The sequence below is a fragment of the Chamaea fasciata genome, unplaced genomic scaffold (genome assembly GCF_029207755.1).
Source record: "Chamaea fasciata isolate MVZ Bird 193981 ecotype frontalis unplaced genomic scaffold, bChaFas1.0.hap1 SCAF_16, whole genome shotgun sequence".
In the NCBI taxonomy this organism is placed as follows: domain Eukaryota; kingdom Metazoa; phylum Chordata; class Aves; order Passeriformes; family Sylviidae; genus Chamaea; species Chamaea fasciata.
Window position 1 is genome coordinate 12,031,162 of NW_027094101.1, and position 19,145 is coordinate 12,050,306.

General features: G+C 43.0%; 1 protein-coding gene across 35 annotated transcripts in view; it reads right to left on the reverse strand.

The window, feature by feature from the left end:
- Positions 1-18,735: 18,735 nt before the first annotated feature.
- RBFOX1 (RNA binding fox-1 homolog 1) overlaps positions 18,736-19,145 on the reverse strand; it is a 1,151,565-nt gene continuing 1,151,155 nt past the window's right edge. For all 35 annotated transcript variants that reach the window (XM_066197674.1, XM_066197696.1, XM_066197682.1 and 32 more), the window contains one exon: positions 18,736-19,145. This exon is cut by the window's right edge. The gene's annotated coding sequence lies outside the window, so the exon portion shown is untranslated.

The following is a 19,145-nucleotide window of genomic DNA, read 5'->3' on the forward strand; positions in this document are numbered from 1 at the left end:
GAAAGGTCAAAACAATGATGATCTTAAAGCTGTACTTTTGTTCAAGTGTCTACCCTGTGTGGGAATCCAGTCCCCAGGCTGCAGTTTATAGTGCTGTCAGAAAGTGGCAAAATGCACAGAGGTGTTAATCCAACTTTCTTATGCAAGCCAGAAAAGTTGAAGCCCATTAACAGGGGCTGAATGCCCATCCTTTAATGCCTGAGTGGGAAGAAGTCACCGTGATTCAAGGGGGTTTGACCTACTCTGGTTTATAATTTGTTTCAAATACAGTGCTGGCAATGATCCTTTCTCATTTCAATTTCCCATTTGTGTGCAACTCTAGTTCTGACCTAAATATTAAATCAAAAAGGGACGGGGGTAGGAGCAGAGGAGATGCAGTCACAATTTTTAAGGAAAAGGAGGGTGAAGTCCTGCTCCCCAACTCAGAGTGCTGAATTTCCCTTGCAGCATGGGGGATCTGTTCTCGGGCTATGGGGCTCCAAAGGAATTCTTTACAAAGGCATTCCTCTCGATGAGGCTGCACACAAACAGAGCCAACAGTTCTGCATGGCAGAACATTTAAACTGTAACATAACAAGCGAGAACATCATGATGGCTGTTTACCACCAGCACAAACTGCTGCTCTAGTACTGTATTTCTGAGCACTCACTGGTTGGATAAGCACCCAAAACATTCCAATAAAATTCCTGGGCACAGTCTCCAATTAAGCTTCTTGACACAAGATTAATTTTCTTTTCATTCAAAGTTTCAGGAAAAAAGTGGTTATATTTTTTAAAATTATTTATGTCTAAAGCTATCACTGACATTCTAAGCAAGAGAAAGAAAATAAAAAATAACTGGTTCTGTGCTCACAGGAATTTATTTCCTCTTTTCAGAAACTCCAGCTCTAATTTGCAGACTCACAGCTTCTACATATGAAGTTTAATTCTGGGGATGTTTCAGAATTAGGCAGCACAAGTGCATGTTCATCTTGAAACTAAACCTGCTGCATAGGTAGGCATGATTTCTGACAGCACCAGGATTACAGCAGCCACCTTAAAAGCACAAGAGCCCTAACCCAGCTCCTGTGCATTTACAAATCCTGCACACGATAAAGTACTTAAAATTCACCCTGCAATCATTTCTGCAAGAAAAGGTGGACATAAACCGTCAGATATGGACACTCTTAACCCCAGGGGCAGCATAAATTCTATACAGTTCTTCTCCACTCTATTTTAGTGCCTGTGCAAATACTCTTTACCTTCAAATGAAACACGTGCAGTGAAACCACAAAACCTCATTAAGAAGCACTGGTTCCTTGCACCACTTCAGACAATTGAAAATTTCAGCAGCTCCAAGATTGCCTATTATTTTTCTCTTCTAAACACAGTATGAATAGCCATGAGGACGCGCTGCCTGTATCTGGTCCTCAGTCATCACTGAGACAAAGTAACTTCGAGGCCTGTTTATTGCCACGCTGCACTTGTAGTTCTGTCTGAATATGAGGCACCTCCACCGCGATGGCTTACACTGAAAGCACATCTTTGTGAGATTGCACCATGTTTCCCATCCAGATTTCCTCTGCCTCTTGCCTACAAGCTATGATCACCTTCCATCAGCAGGGAAAGGGAGGCTGGGGTCAGTGATCACCAGTGAGGAAAAAAACCCGAAGCTTTGCTGGAGCACACCTATGCTTGGATCATTCCGCCTGGAGTCAAATGTTTCTGTAGGATGCACCTTTATTCTTATTGCACAGACACTTCTATTGCTGCTGTTAGCATTATTTTCAGTAACACCAGGGACCAGATATCACCTGGAAGACACCAACACACGAAGAATTACTGCTACTGAACTGGAAGAGAGACTAAAAGCCCCTCAGGAACAAACAGAGAAAGCAAGCAGGCATTTTGGAGGGAGTTTTCAAACCTGTTCATCCATTGTGGGATGGGGGCATGCACATGCATGATCCTCATCTCTTCCTTCTAAGGCAGTGCAGGAGCTCCTCTGGGGATATTTCCTTGGCAAGTTCACTTCTATTGCTGGCTGTGAGAGTCTGCTTCACAAATTGAGAACTTTTATCCTAATGCAGGGACACAGCTGACCCATTTTAATGCCTTCTCCTCCCTCTGGGTTCACAGCTTCTTGGTTTTGGCCTTGCTGCCCTCTTACAGAACTTAATTGGCACCTTCCAGCCAAAGCACAAAAAGCCAAGACAGTGTTTGTGTTCCAGTTTATGCAGATTCTTGAGCTAAAATTAAACTTAAGCCACTTTGAAATTCTAGTCAAGTGTCTTAATGACATGTACTGTAACCAAGTGATGTTCCCTCTACTGACACTCACACCCAGTCAGAGCGGATTTGGGGCAGAAAACATTTGTTCATTTCTCCTGGATGAGCCTGCATCACAAACAGGCAGAGTCTGAGTTATTAACTCACTGAAACTTCTGGGCTATAGCCCTGTCTGAATAGTACAAATAGTACAGGAGGCAGATTTTAAGATGAAGTGCTGGTGGCCTGCTGAGCACTGCTGCGTTTCCAGGAAAGGACCTGAGCAAACAAGCCAAGCACTCCACCAAAGCTGATCCAAGCAGACATCTGGCGGGAGCTGGTGCCCAGGCACCCTGCACAGTGTCACTGCATGAGGCACGGACCCCACACGCCCCCAAATCCAGCTGGAATCGTGGCTAGCAGCTGCCTCTTTGCCCTGGGCTGTGGGTGGTGATGTTCTGCATTAGGCTGCCCTGTCAGCTGGCTGTGGATGAACACACCACCCCTTTGTCAGGCTGAAGGTACCTTCAGAGCAGCATATGCCTCTTTTCCAAGTATTCTTCAAAGCTCACCCTTTGCACTTCACTTTTGACTTCTGCAAGCCTTGTGTGGCATTAGTCTTAGCTGATTAAACTGCTTAGAAACCAATAGTCCTCAGTTAGTTCACCCTTCTTAGCCAAACACCTTTTTCTCACTCTTGCATAGATGAGCCTCTCTGTTCCTATTCTCACAACCCTTTTCCCTCTTTCTCCAGGTGAATCTGTCCAATTCCAAGACACTGACTCTCCTCAAAGTGCTCCTCCAGCACCACGAGCCTTGGCCACTGGCAGATCCCCTCCCAGCAGGACAAGGAGGATAGAAACACAAAAAGGGAGTGGAGATGAAGCAAGAGCAGCCACCAATTGCCATCCCAGAGAAAGATTTGACTTACAGACTGGATGAGACTCATTTCACTCACAGCAAATTAGATTTGGGTAGCGAGAAACAAAGACAAGACCTAAAATATTTTGCCCTCCACGCTCCCCAGCTTAATCTCAGTCCTTCATCCATCTTCTCCCTGTTCAGAATCATCTCCAAGACAGGCTTTTCTTTTTTTTTCATGTCTCTCAACAAAAGTTGAAAACTAGAACAGGGGCTTGAATCAAGTAACACACATCCAGGCCATTCTTTTCTTGAGGCACAAATGTCTTCACAGACAAAATAATTTTCTCCCAAAATAGGAAGTGCATTCTGAATCTCACAATTCCCCCATGCCTAACAAACAACCTTACAGCCACCCCACTACCCACAGGAGCAGAAACTGCTACACCACAAAGCCTCCCCTTAATGCCTGGCTCCTCACAAACAGCTTTTCTTCATTAGGAATCAACCCTGGAATGTTCCTGGGAGGTACAACACAGCTGGAGCTCCTTTCAGGTTTTACCTTGAGGTGTAGCTCCTTTCTGGTTTTTATCTTACTCCCGGATCAATAACAAAATAAACAGTGTTAAGGCAGAAAAAAAATAAATAGAAAAAATGACCAGGAGAAAACAGAGAAAATCCAAGGTTGAAAAATATCTAGTTTAAAAATAATTGTGGGAAAAAAATGTTTTGCATGTAGCATAAACCTATGAGACAGTGTCCAGATGTTCCAATTAATATAATTACAAATGTGTCCACTGAGCCGAATTTCACAGGTGAAGGCAATCTCTGATTTAGTGCCTCAATAAAATAAAATAAAATAAAATAAAATAAAATAAAATAATAAAATAAAATAAAATAAAATAAAATAAAATAAAATAAAATAAAATATAGAGTTGTTCATTCTGTTTCAGTGATATCATGTGGCTACAAACTTTTAGGCTATTGCATTTTACATGAATCTATGTCAGTATTTTTATCACACAGCTAAAGAGTGTGCCCAGAATGTGAGCTGCACTATAACAAACCCGGTACATACAACAGCTCCTCAAGTATTGAGGACCTGGCTGAAGAGCTTTTGAGTTTTAAGGAATATATTTTTCTATAAAGCAGCTGCAGAAAATCAGCTGGTGACCTGTTTCTGACACACACTCTGCTGTATTATCCAGCGTCATTTAAAGCACCGCACAATTGAAATGAGAAAGTGGGAGACAAGGATATATGATAATACCTGCTACTGAGCCAGTCAAACTGCACCAGAATTATATTCTTTATTTTATTTTTCTTAATGCTAAGCCCATTAAAAAAATAAATCTACATCTCCCAGCTTTCAAGTTTGAATGTTTAGTTTAAACCAGCAAAAGGTTCTACTTCTGTGCTGCCTTTTCAATAGCAGTTTCCAAAGCAGAGGATCTCTGGAGGAAATTTCTTTTGTAGTGGCACAGGATTGGGAAGAGTGTACAGGTGGTTCAGGCTTGTGTTGGTCAGCCCTCAGCCCGTTCAGGGCACTGGCTGGGACTTTGCATGGATGGGAAGAAGACTGGTTGAAGTTTCCTTCATGTAGAAATTAAATTGTCATTCTGTCTACAAGTAAAGACACTTTTACTGGTTATCTTGGAGGGAGGATGAAGACAGCTTTGCTGACCTCTCTTTCAGATTCTCCTTTGTAATCCAAGTGCTGCAGATTGAGGGAGCACCTCCGTTGTTTTTTCCAGTCCTTGAAATACCCCTGCTACAAATGGATCTGGCAAAAACACAGCAACACCCAAGCAGGAAAATACAAGTTTGCTTTTCCTGTGCCATAACAGTAAAGCACATTTTTCTGCAGGAGCTGACAGTGAATATTCTAATCGTGGGTATCATATATCTGCCAGTGACGTGTGCTTCTACAGGAGAGGGACAGGCACTCCTGGAGCTGCTGGCTGTGTTAACAAGGGCACCGAGGGCCTGAAAAGCAGCACTTTTCCACCCACACAATAACCTCACTTTCTAACCTGTGCAAGGCTGGCTCAGCCCTGATGAGAGAGTTGATGCTCCAAGGCTCCCACAAGGAGAAAGATAAAATGTAGCCTACCTATTTTACAGCTTTTTGTTTTCTTTTTTAAAGTTGGTACTTTGAACGGAGCTTGTTTTAAGTGTCTGCTACCCAAGGGAGCAGCAGTGCAGAGGCAAATTGCCCTCATTGGCAAATACAAATTAAGGTGTATGAGCTGAATGCTCTTCTTCTCTGCAGTCTGTGGCTAAACAAGCCCAGATTTGTTCCGGTGGGAGATCACCTAAAAGTGCCAGGATCTGAAGGCAAAGAACCACAGCTGAACATCTCAAAAATGGTATAAAATGTATATTGCTGACTGTCTTCGGCCCTTACTTATTCAACTCAGCCCAGGGTGTGGTGGGGACAAGAGCCTGGTGTCTGTGTTTGAGGAAAGAAAAGTGACGCCAGGAATCTTGTTACTTATGCAGTAGGGTATTAAAAACAGCTTAGACCAGCCAAGAATAATTATTTAATTTGAATTCTTACTAAATTAAGTGCTTAAGAAGTTCAGGGGAAGTAGCATGTCAGGAGACCCAGATTCAAGCCTGTGATTCCTCTATATCCCCACTTTTTTATTTCTTCATATTTAAAGTACTTAATTAATCTATACGGAATTTTTAATACAATACAGTTGATTAATGCTAGTAATTTCAGTGCCTTTTTAATATAACAAATCTCTTCTGAGAAATGTTCCCAGTTAATGATCTGTGTCATTTTTTAAAGTTTGCCTTCTGACTAATTTTAGTGGAAATATCATTAAATTCTTCATTATACTTATTTATAGCAAGGGCTGAATTGGATTTTACATGTTATGATTTTACCATAATAAAGACCTACAGCCCTCAAAACACACTATTCTGTCGGCTTTTGGAGCTCTAATATTGAGTTTTGGAACTGAGGGTAGCTTCAAAAAAAAAAAAAAAGGAATAACAAAGAGGAGGTTTCTGTGTGGTTTTGAGGCCACTGAGGTTACAGGAGGTGCTGGTCCACTCTGCCTCTGCCCTCAACTCTGCCAAATCTCCTGTCCTTGTCTGCCCTGGCCTGCCAGGGCTCATTTTGGCAGCATCCCACTGCCCAGCAGCACCTGTGTGCTGTGTGCAGGCTGAGCTGGCCCTGGCAGGATGGAGAGCAGCGACATCCACCCCTCCTGTGTGACCAGGGAGTGCTGCCACTGCTTTGCTCCTTCCCGGGGTCCAAATTCCCCAGGGCTCCTTCTCCCCTGCTCCACACCCAGAGCTGCCTTTGCCGTGTCCCCTGGGCAGGGGCTCCGTGCTGGTTTGTGCCGTCGGCCCCTGGCACAGGACATCCCAAAGGATGGAGATTGGACACGAGACTCTCCAGCTGGTGAGCGCAGCACGGGCACAGCTGGGCTGGTGGCCACGGGGACACATTTCCTGGCCAGCCCCGGGAGGACTGTGACGCCCCTGCTCTGAGGAGGGGCAGGGGCCAGCAGTCAGCGATTTCACCTCCGACAGCTTTTATCAGCAGCTTCTCCCTTAAGCTTTTGTCTTTCATCTTTCCAGCTGGCTCAGAAATAAGGCAGAAATAACCATATATTATTTTTCTAATAACATTGTTTTCACCGGCTCTACTGTAAATAAACATGAAGTAAATATTGGTCTTTGCTTTTTAAACAGAAGTGCTGGGGGTTGAATTTTTTTTTTTTTAATAATTTTTTTTTCAGAGAATTTTTTTCTACTCCTGAGCAAAGCAAACCCCGGCACACGAGGGTGGCTGTGCCCAGGGCTCCATGCAGGGAGGGCAGGTGACAGTGCCAGCAGCGTCACTATGTCCCCCCTGTTCCTCCTGTGAGCCCCACCAGAACCAGCAGAGACCACAGCATTGACCTTGGCTGTGAGATCTGTAAATTTTTTATTTTTCCCCATGCCTGTGGTCCTCTAGGATCACACAGCTCTTCTCAACAGAAGGCCAAGGAGAGCTGTTCTGCACTGGCAGCTGCCATGGGATGCAGCTTGGCTCCCACACTGCCCCTCCCTAATCCAGGGAAGACACCCGTGTCCCCAGGTGTCACCTGCAGAGCTGCCTTGGCTTGCCCCTCCTTTCATTCAAGGGCTCTCCTCCTTTCTCTGTCCACTCCTGCTTCTTTTTCGTGCCTGGGCTCTTTTCCAAAGCTCAGGGGGAAAGATGGGCACAGGGGTTGCTCGGGTTTGGCTTCAGGCCACTGTGGAGATGCCGAGAGTGCCAGGTCAGCCTCCCTGCCTGGCACAGCCAGACTCAAGAGCTCTTCCACCCTCAGCAAACAAAGTACCTGGCAACAGGAGAGTCAGCTGGGCAAAAAGGACATCAGAAATTTACGACCAGGTCACAGAGAGGAGCCATGCCCAGGCAGAGCTGAGTGGAAAATGTTGCTGTGATGGCTGGTGTGAGGGTAAACCATCAGATGAATTATGCATACATTCATGCAAAATACCAGCATATTTATGCATCTTCCTTTACTTCTTATCACTTTACTGGGCACAATGTTTTCCCCATCATTATATTAGATCTGGAATTAAGGCAACTTCCTTGTTAGGGGGCGAGGGTTTGGTTGGCTGGACTTTTTTAATTGCTGCATTTAAATTCTACTGAAAAAAACAAGTAAACAAATAAAAAATTCGTTAGAGAGAGGCGGCTCAAGTTAGATGAAAGTTTTACAGCACAGAGCTCTGCTTTCCTAAGCAGCAAATCCAGGCACCGGGTCATTAGCGCAGCGTGCAGCGCCACAGAAACGAGGAACATTAGAACTTGTGTCGTTTGCAAGATTTACTAATATTTCAGTGTCTCAACAGCAACGTTTCAGCCTAAAAGCTTCCCCAAAAGGCACTTAAACATTGGAAACACCAGCTCCAAACGGCTGCGGGTGCATTTACTCATTACGAGCGTGTTTAAAACAACGCATCTGGGCTGGCTGCCGCCGCCCTTGGGGCTGCTGAGGGGAGGCAGCGACAGGGCAGGGGGAGCATCCATCCCTCCTTTGCCCCTTTGCAGAACACATGTGAATGGCACTGGGCTGCCTGGGGGACTGGTGGCGTGTCCAGATCACATTTCTGGGCTGGGCTGGGAAGATTCCCCCAAGAAGCTCGTGCTGATTACGATCCGGGCTCGATGGCTTTGCTGCTTTGAACACGTCAAGTTAATTTCATGCTGAATAAGGGGAAAAACTTATGCCTGTCACAGTGCTATATATCAGTCAGGGGCTGAGAACAAAGGCTTTGTAAAACAAAAGGCTGCCTTTGCCTCATGGCTTGGCTGCACAGAGGGAAATGCAAGTGCCTCTGTGCTCTCCACAAGGCAGATGAACCTTCCGGTGAAAGAGGAGGTGGCTACAGACACGTCTTTATTCCGTGTAAAATGACTTTGCATCAACCTCCCCAGCACTGGTGGAGGCACTCTCTGGGAGGGGTGGCTTTGCAAGGATATTGGGGATCTCCCTTCTGCCTGTCCATCCCTTTTTCCCACGTTTCTCTCGAAAGATAGCTATTATAACCACTTAAAAATGAGCCCAAAGGAGCTCCTGCCATTTAAAGTCAGGTTAATACACAGAGAGTAGGAGTCTTTTGGGGGATGGGGGGGGGGGGTGTCTTTGCTCTTTTATTTGGTTTGTTGGGGTCTTTTTCCCAGCTCCAGAGCCTGTGTTATGCTCTTTAAATCTTTACTCGCTGCTTGATCTTCTCAGGCTCCTCCTTCATATTAGGAATTATTAAAAAACAAAACAAAACAAAACCAAACCAAAAAAAACCAAACAAAAACAAACAAACAAAAACAAACAAAAAAACAACAAGAAGAAAGCTTTAAGAGGCAATACAACAGCAACAAAAAAATCCCACTGAGTTGAGCTGTTTAGGCAAACTGCTTCTCCTGGATCAAATGCAGAAGCAAGATCTCAGAAAAACTTCCTAAGCTGCACCATAGGAATGCAATTACTACTGAAACAGTGCGATCACAGTTGCTCTCTTTCAGAAGTAATCTTTAAAACTTTAGCAATATTTTCAGTAAAGCCACCTTAGCAACAAGCAACTCCACATGTAGGGGGAAGTCCCAGATGTTTTGCAGATGCCCATCATGGGGGATTTCCCAAACCTCTGCATGGTCCATCTTGAGGCTTTTTCAGTTTTAAGTTAGACACTGAAAGGGCCTGTTGTAGATGAGGGCATGGCACCGTACCTTCACTAACAGTAAAAAGTCTGCTGCATTGTTTTGTATCACTCTTTCGCACTTTTCTTTTCTTGCTTAGCAAGGAAGGAGTGTCCTGTGGCAATTTTTCTATTCAGCTACAAGCTACTGGCAACTTTTGTAGCCAGGGGGAGATAATTAAAAGTGACTTGAAGAGTTAAGCCTTTAAACTTTCTGACAAGACTGTTGGTTTCCTTCTCCTACATAAGTCTTTGTCCTTTTCCTCCACATTATCATCAGATGCACAGAAGAGTTAATTTGCTTTCGCAGTTGAGATTCTAGGAAAATTCAGTTTTCAATTCCTCTTAAATAAGTTACCTAGGTCAGGCTATTGTACAAAACGTTCAGGAAAGCATAAGGTCAAAAACCATTTAATTAATTTGTCCTGTGCATGTGGAGGAATGCAACTGAGAGGGAGAAAAGCCTCAATTCTATGTTTTCTTCAAGGTCAAATTTATCTTTTAGGGCTAAAAGGTAAATTCCCTGTGCAGCAATATGGGAAAAGGGGCTGAGCAGCCTCTGTTCCCCATTGCACAGGAGGACTGGCACCAGTGACGGGAGAGGAGCAGCTCTAATTCCACGGGGCTGGGCTGTGCCTCGGTCATTTAGGACAGCTGGCAAGGCATTGCCATGGCTCTGTGGCCTTACAGAAAGGTGACACACTGTAGCCCTGGTTCCTGCCTGAGATGTTTTGGTTTTCTGAAATTCTTTTCCCAGGGAATTTTCTGTAAACAAGAGACGTGTTTCTGTAGTTGTAACTTTGTTTTCATTCCTTTTCCTAGGAGGGACTTCTTGATGTCCCTCTGGTCTGACCAATGTGATTGAAGAGGTTTGTCTTTGTTTCACCAAACAAATTGGTCTGTGTAGAACAGTATAAAAGGGAAACACATCCCAGAAATAAAGGAGTCATTTTCAGCCTTCTGAAGTCGGAGTCTGTGTTGTTGTGGTGTACAACAGCGTCAACACACATGAGGGTATCAGACCTATCAGACAGCCCTGAACCCCTCCAGGTACACAGCCTGTGCCTCCCTGTGCCATCCCAGTGTGGCTGTCCCTCACCAGCACTGCTGGCAGAGCTGCCAGCCTGGAGTTCCCCACCCAGGCAACTCCCTGTGAGGTCTCAGTGACCCTGAGGAGATTGCTTTGGTGTGCTTTAGTGTGTATTTATTCTATTTATGATGCATTTATTATTTAGGGGTGTTAGGTGCTTGACACATCCCAGCTCTGAGGAGGTGTTGGTCCCCAGTTTAACCAGGAGAAGGATGGAACCCCTTGGGCCAGGTTTGGTGAGTCTCACCTGCAGCTGCCCAAGGCCCATCTGCCCTAAGGGCTCCGCTCTCCCTCCTGTCGTGTGCCCAGGAGGGGCAGGACAGCTGGGAATTTTCCTGCTTTGGTGGAGTTTTCAACAAAAGAGTGAAATGCTTTCAGTGAGTTCAAAACTCTTCTCTAAGAAACCACACAGTGAATGAAATATGAGGGGCAAAATAAAGCTAGCCTGTGACTCATACAAAATATACATAGCTGCCCCAAACAAGGATTTTAATTAGTTTATTATAAAATCCTGAAATTCTATCTCCCTGGTAAAAGATTTTTAGCCCTAACTTTAAAAAAAAAAAAAAAAAAAAAAAAAAAAAAAAAAAAAAAAAGAAGTATCAGTTTGGTGTTGGACATCCATTCCTGAATTTACAGGAATCAGATCACTTGAAGTGCTTGTGCGATCTGGGCTGAACCCTGCAAATGAGCAAATTGAAACCTTTAATCTTCTCTGATTAAAATACACTGTTGATGCTGTTGTCTGCTCCTGCTTACACAACAGAGAATGGAAAACTTTCACTTTTGATGTGTCTGCTTTTCTGCAGCAGGTTCCCAAACACCAGAGACCTTATGACTTTTCCTTTTAGCAGCCTTAAGGTTATTTAAAATTCCTAGGACCTACTCACTCAGCAACCCGCCTTCCTTTACCTCAGTGCTATGTTCCTTTGCAGACCTGCAGCATTGCTAACAAAAGAATGCCAAACATCTATCTTTCTTTCTCTTTCTTTCTTTCTCTTTCTTTTTTTTTCTTTCTTTTTCTTTCTTTCTTTCTTTCTTTCTTTCTTTCTTTCTTTCTTTCTTTCTTTCTTTCTTTCTTTCTTTCTTTCTTTCTCTCTCTCTCTCTCTTTCTCTCTCTCTCTTTTCTTTCTCTTTCTTTCTTTCTTTCTTTCTTTCTTTCTTTCTTTCTTTCTTTCTTTCTTTCTTTCTTTCATCAATTCTGACACAGTATGGAGAAGAAAATGAAATTTGAGTTTGGTAGTGAAATTAGAAGGGAGAACAACTTTCATATTTGTAGAAAAAGTGCAGAATTCTCACAATAAATAAAAAAAAATCCCAAACAAACAGTTTGAACTGCCCTTCGTGAAAGTTCTAGGCAAACAAGTGTCCCAAAATTGCACCACACCTCTTCAGGTGACTTCAGTCTCTTAAAACTCTTGGGTGCTTTGTCTAATACAACTTGAAAATGCCTCATTAAAATAAGGTAATCAGCATTTGGGGGCTTTCAAATAACTCTGTGTGTCCTTCGGTGTATGGTGACAATGTTCTGAAGATCCCCCCTCAGTGTGGGCAGATCAAACTGATCAAATGGTGTCTGTCGTCACCTGGATCCTTCCGAGCATCAACAGGAGTAAGTTATTTGGTTTTCACTTTCCCAAACCTGCAGTTCCCTTACAAGAATTCATTTTACTGAGGATTTTTTCTTATGGTGTTCCAGTAATGATATCTTATTTTCCTGTCCCCCGTCCTGTGCTGGGCCCCACACAGGTGTGAAATTCTATAGAGTTGGTGACAGGATCAGGCTGACTAAAGGACAAAGAGACAGACAACTGGGGGAGAGCACAAATTTGCATGTATTTCCATTATTTTGGCACCAGGCAGAACGATTTCTGTATTGACTTCCCCTCAAAGCCACTGAGAATAAAGCTATAAAAGAAGATTATCAGAAAGTAGGCCATGTTACTCTGCTTATCATATTCATGTTGCCACTTCTTATTTTCCAGAGGTAGGCGATTTCAGAGTGGATTCAGAGTGGATGACTGGTGCAGCACTCTCTGGTGATGCATGCCTTCCTCTTAATCCCAGGGCACAAATGATGTCCTCCCATTCCAGGGGTTATGGATGGTTCTTCCATGGGAATCAGGCATTAGGGGCCAATGCTGGGGGAAGATAGGGAGTAATGTTGAATTTTTATAGCATGGCCTAGCAGAGGGTCATGTTCAAAAATAATTTAAAAAAAAGACATGTACCGAAATCTAGAGACATCCCCATGGAATTTCTTGTCTCTCTGGCAGAGTTTACCAGCTGTAGCAACATGCATATTTCTCTCTCTATTCTTAGTGTAAGAGAACTGCCAATAGAAGCTGCTTTTCAGCTTCACAGATAAAACTATTTTTTTCTCTTGCTAGCTATTTTTCCTGAAAGAACTTTGTTTGCTTTTTAACTGTAGAGCAACAGGGCCCCAGAAATTTCAAGCCTGTGATGAAACCTCAGTTACAGAGCTCATCAGCTGAGTCTGTGAATTAACCATGTCTGTATCCCCGGGCCATCATTCTTCTCGAATAATAGGGAGCTGGATCATTGCCCTTCTGGGTGAACATCAAAAGTTGTGGCCAAGAAGATGTGAAACATAGCTTCTAGAAGAATAAAGGTGAGGACAGCAGAGGCACTCAGAGCTGCAAGTGCAACTGCTCACTTCATTAAAAAGGTGGCAAGTCTGTGGGTGGCGAAATCAAACAGAGGTGGGAGTGTTACAGCCATGATCTCCCATGTTTTCTCAAGCACTGCAGAGCTAAGATATCACCTCTCACTTCAACATTTGACGGATTTTATTTTATACGTCAGGCACCTCACAAACTTGAATTTCATTTTAATACTCTGGTAAAGCCTCCCTCCTAGTAATAATGTTCTGCTTTCTGCTTTATAAACCACCAGAAAATCCATGCGTTTCATGTTAATTCTGTTGAAAATACCTTGAACTGAATATCCTTTTAGAAATTTTGTTACACGTTTCCAGCCTTAGAAATTCTTGTTTTGAAGACCTGCATCAAAGGGCAGGTTTAAATCTTAGCTTAAAAAAACCTCATATGCTCTGCTGGAAGTGTAGATAGTAGAATCTTTTTTTCCTACAAATCAAGTGCAACCTAGTTTGATTGTTATTGTGGTCCCTCCCCACTGCTTGCTTTCCACTGTTACACAATAACCTCCTTTTGTTAGAAAGCAACAAAAAAATTAGGTTTAACTATGTCCCCTACTGGTGGCCTTGAAACTTTATGGCCTCTCCCCGATACCCCATGCACATGACAATGTTCAAACCAGCCTTATTCTTTCTCAGGGCAGGAATCAAACTCCTGGATAAATCAGAATTATTTCTAGTGGAAGACTTTTTCCTAAATTGCATTTATGCATCTTGTAATTACATTTCACATGAAGTACCAGGGAGGATTGTGGGGAATAGGAGAGCACCTACTGGAAGTATCTATTTCCCACAGAAGCCATCAGGGCAAGTTATTAGCCCTTTGTGGTTGTAAATAATTAATTCAATTCAATATTTGGGGTTACCTGGGGTTTAAATTGGTACTGATCTTGCTCTAATGTTTCCAGTTTCAGGAACTGAAACACATTACTATCTGCCTTTGCCAGCATGCAAAATGTTAATCTTGATAGATTACATTAATCTTTATAGAGAGCACTTTTTGTTCCACTTATATTTCAGCATCTTAACTCTTCGACATAAGGATGCTTTAGCTCTTTATATTGAGAACACTGCACATTTATTTTAATTGGATAACTGAGCTTTTCTGCTTACTGATCTGTCTGCCTGACATTTGCAAAATGCAGCTTTTTTTTTTTCCTCCAACATAACCTTGCTGTTCATTTTTATAAGGCCTGTCATCCAAAACGCAGAACCTAATCCTTAATTAGTTGTCATATTTGTTTAGATGTTATACATCATCCATTGGACTAAACTGTTTGGTTTACTGTCCTTTCATAATGTCCATTAAATGATTATTTTTGCATTCACTTATGTTTTATTTAACAGTTTTCCTGTGTCTGAACTCCTGACTCTCAGGCCTGTTCCTAAAGAGTGAAATCATTAAATTGGCCAGGCGCAGAGGCTGCCCAGGCAGGGAAGGGTGAATCTCAGCTAACAGAGCAAACCCAGCCCAGCAGGGCTGAGCAGGAAGAAGCTGGAGGTCTCTAAGGCACCTTAAAAACAAGCTTTTCTGCAGTTTGGATTTTCAGCTGTAAATCCATTTTGGAATGGGAACTATGAGGGCCAGTCTGTCCTGAGGGATGGAGAAGGGACACTCCAAACTTGATCCCTTTAACCAAGCAGTAGGGCCATGGAGGCAGATTTTATTCACTGTGATGTGGGACAGTGTCGCTGTTAGGGACACGAAAGAGTACACTCGCTCAGGTTCAGAGGTGAGCAGAGAAAGAGAAAATTTATTACGATTTGGGGTTAAAATAGGATTTGGAATTTGATCAAGGACTGGGACGTGAGAGGAACACCTCTCTGACCCCAGTGGTCAATTCAGCAGTCCATTACAGACTGGAATGAAAACAATCTTCTTTTTTTATGGTACATGTGTGGGAATCTCCAGTAGAAATATGTAAACAACATCAGAAGGCTGAAGAATCAGGGCGACAGGACGGGGACTGGAATCCAGGGCAGAGTCCCAGCCAGCAGATTACTGTAGAAATGTTTCTCAACAACTAATTATTTAAGCGAAATGGAGGGTCTTTGACAGGAGAATTGAGAATTACCTAACCCAATATACTCATGGCAACTACATGTGGAAAAAAATTCCTGTAGAAATTGAGCCAAGAGAAGACTTTGAAAAGCAGTCTCCCACAATCCATTTGTGAATGCCTTGAACATGATGTCAGTGGGCATGGCAATCACCTCCACCTTCCCTTCCACTCAAGACTCATTCCTTGTGCCCCTGCCAGGCACTGCAAACCACACAAAGCAAGATCACCTACCCTGAGTGCCCTGGCAGGACATTATGTAGGAATCTGAAGTGACAGCATCTGCTATAGGGAGCTAAACAACAGCTGAGCGGGAGCTCCTGGCCCTGAATGCTGCCTGCCTGGACACCTCAAATGACATTGTTGCTTCCAGGGCCCTTCATGGATATAATTCTAAATATCTGTCCTTCACTAGTGGGTAATATGCGTGGCCTACTGCCCTGCTGCCAGGCAGGAGCTGTGTCCCAGCCAGCCACAGCCAGGGAGTCACATCCCTGCTACACCTACACTGCCACTGCACGGCACTCACCCTTTGTGTGGATATAGGAAATATACTTACAGACTTAAACACAGCATGAAATAAAAACTTTTCTTTTCCAAGTGAGAAAATACAAATGAGCTCTTGGATATAAAAGTACTTCTATTTTTTTTTTTTTTTTAACCTCCCTGTGCTCATCTCTGTCTTACCTCAGGAAAAGACTCAAGTAGAGGGTATACTGGCATATGCTGCCCATCTCTTCCTCTGATCCTAGTCCATGTCCATTGTCCTTTCTGTGAAGTGCTGTGAGACAATTATTGGTATGCAGAGCACTGGGGAAGTGCTGGAGAGGAATGAAAACTGCCTGGAAAGTCTGGAAAGACTCGGCATAAAGCTCCTGTTATAGAGAGAGGTGAAGCATATGCCCTTTAGGTATAAATGAAGCATCAAGATAAACTTTTATAATACTGGAAAATGACTCTTTTTGATGACACTTTCATAAATTCTTCAAAGACCACCCAAAATCATTGTCTCCCTTCTGATCTCACCTCCCACTCAAATCTTCTCTTCCACTGAAACAAGGTTACTTTTTATTTTACTTTTTTTCTTCTTTTTTCTCTCTCCCTTACACCTACCAAAATGATGGTATTTCAGCTCTACTTTAGGGAGGAAATGATTTGCACAGCCTTTTTTCCTCATGCATCTGTACTGTAAAACTGAAAAAATGTGGCAAGAGGAACATGTCAAACTTGCAAAAAAATCACTTGAGGCAAGAAACAGCAATATGACATGACAGCACTTGAAACTGAAGACAAGGTTCCCAGAAAGTTAAAGAAAATTAAATTCTAGTTAAAAAAAACCCTAAAATTTTACCCAAATTAGAAGCTAATAAACAACTTGAATGCCCAAAAAGATGACCAAGGACAGAGCAGTACAGAACATCCTACACAGGGACAGCTCTAAGATCTTTCATAAAGCTTCAATTTAATTCAGGCTAGATAATAAAAGCTGTATAGGAACTTTAAATAATTGGAATAAAAATACTCTACAAAGATGGCTGTCTTTCGTCTTTTGGTTACACGTGGTGCTTTCCTTATTCCCTGGCTAATTCTTCAACAAATACAAAGCTTTTATTAATTTAGCCTGTGTTGGCTACCTGGCCAAGAAAGGAAGCACTACTGCATTGAACACAAGTAATGATACCAGACAAAAGCAGATGGATCCAACCACGTAAAAACTATGTGGCATTTCAGGTTCTCCGTGTGTGTCTCACTTGTGTTTATCTACCAAGATGCTTCTAACCTGCCTTCAGCCCAAATCTTACCCATTATTACCAGCTCAGTCATTTCACCCACCGAGGGAAGCAGGGAATTGCACCGGTCATGCCTGATGTGCAGAAGAGTGCACTTGGACATACAGTGCTTGTATGTCGTATAAAGATATAAATTAAGCACAGCATGATCTCTCCCCACCATTCCTGGCAAGTACCAGGGTTTCTTCTCTTCTGCTTCCTGAAAGGATTCAGGCACTTGGTAGAATAAAACTTCCTGCTAAACTGCAACCCAAGCAATATTGAATCCCTTCTCTCCGTCCTGTCTTCCTCTGCAAGGAAGGCAATAATCTGCAATAAATTAGAGTATAATGGGAACCCAGGTAGATGAGTCACATAATCCTGTTGGCATGCATGTGACACAGCCAAGGCATGTTACCTTCATCAGCCTCATCTGGACCTGCTGGGCTGATGGGCATGTCTAGAACTACAGCACGCGGACACCTTTCTTGTGGCTTGGGCAACAAGCTTGGCAGCGACAGCGGGAGCCTCTGGAACAGCTATCTTTGCTTGTTTCCCTGCCCCTGACGTGCACAGAAACAGACTGTCCATGAAAGGGACAGCTCACTGGAAGGCTAACTGGAATTTGGAAGTCTGGAAGATGCCTTTGTCACCCCTAGGAACAAACCCCAGTTACTCCCCATGTATCATGCAGTGTTGCCTGAAAAACACAGGTGATGGGGGTGGTGGAATTTCTCGTCTTTGGGAGAAAACCTTGAACCCAGTGCCATGCTGGCTGTCCCAGGCCCGTGGTGGAAGCTGCCGAGGGTGCACGCAGGGACACAGGGACAGACACACGGACAGGCAGGCAGGGCTGGCACTCCCAGGGGTGAGACCAGTCCCAGCAGGGACAGCCCTGTGCCCCACAGGCAGAGCACTGGGGGCACACTGTGCACAGGGACGTGGGGACACCATGGGCACAGCCATGGCACCCACAGTGCGAGCAGGGAAAGCAAAATGACTGTGAACACCAACGGATTTGTACCTTTTCAGACTAAGCTTTTATTTTGATATTACAAACCAGTTTTCTTTATTCACAAATCACGGTTGTGATATAAACACTAATTTCTAAAGACAGATATACACATTTTCTGGGTTTGTAGGGTTTTTTTTTTTTTAAATCTGTTTAGAAGTCACTATATTCCACATATGGTAGTAATAATTTTTTCGTAAGTCATATTATCAGTAGTTATTTATATAAGTGAAAACATTCCCAATATATATTGTAAAAAAATTTCAAATGCTTTTCTTACATAACTATTTCAGACATACATTTTAAAATTACTACTAGGAGTACTGTAGGAGTTTTATAAACAAAATATTTTCTAATATGGGCTGCACCCTCAACCTTTCAAGATAATTTTAATAGACTAAAACGCCATATAATCATTTGGAGAGTGGGAGCTGTAAAGCCATCTCAGGAAAATTAAAATTGCAAATAAATTCTGTTATTCTCTACATTAGACATTTTGTGTGTGCAATTCCAAAAAAGATGTCTCATCCACACTTGGAAGCCTAACATTTGGTAAACATTTTTCAATTTGCTTTCATCACGGTGTTTAAACAAAATTTACTTTTTCTTTTTATTAGTAGGAGGCTTGTTTTGCATATCTTACATAATAAATGTGGGGATCGAACTCTTAATAAATTTCAGTTCATTCCCTCACCAGTATAAATATATGTTACTGCCCCATTTTTCATCGATTAATATAGTCTCTTTCTCTCTGTTTCAATTTTAAAGATAATTTATTTATCATCCTTAGATATAAATGCTACAGAAACTTCGTTTTCAAATCTTGTGAAACTTTATTGATGGTTATTGTTCAACTGATCATACTGCATGCACATACGATGACAAAGAGAAAGCCTGATCACAAACACTTTTTTTTAAAGCAGAGTTGTTATAGCAAGTTGGCAGGTTCACAGCGGTGAGTTGATCATTTACTAAGGTGCTGGCCGGGGGGGCAGCACGTTACACATGAGGATATAACTACCTGCAGCAAACCCCTGGCGGGACGCTTTGCCGCGTTATTTATTTAAATACAAAACCAAGAAGACCCGTGACAAACACCCCAAACTTAGGTTAACTTGTAAACAGGACAACATGGAAAGAGTCCAAACATATGCACAGACAAGCTGCAATTTTTCAAGTGGTGCCCGGAAGGGTTTCCCAGGCGCTGCTGGGCGGCGCCGGCC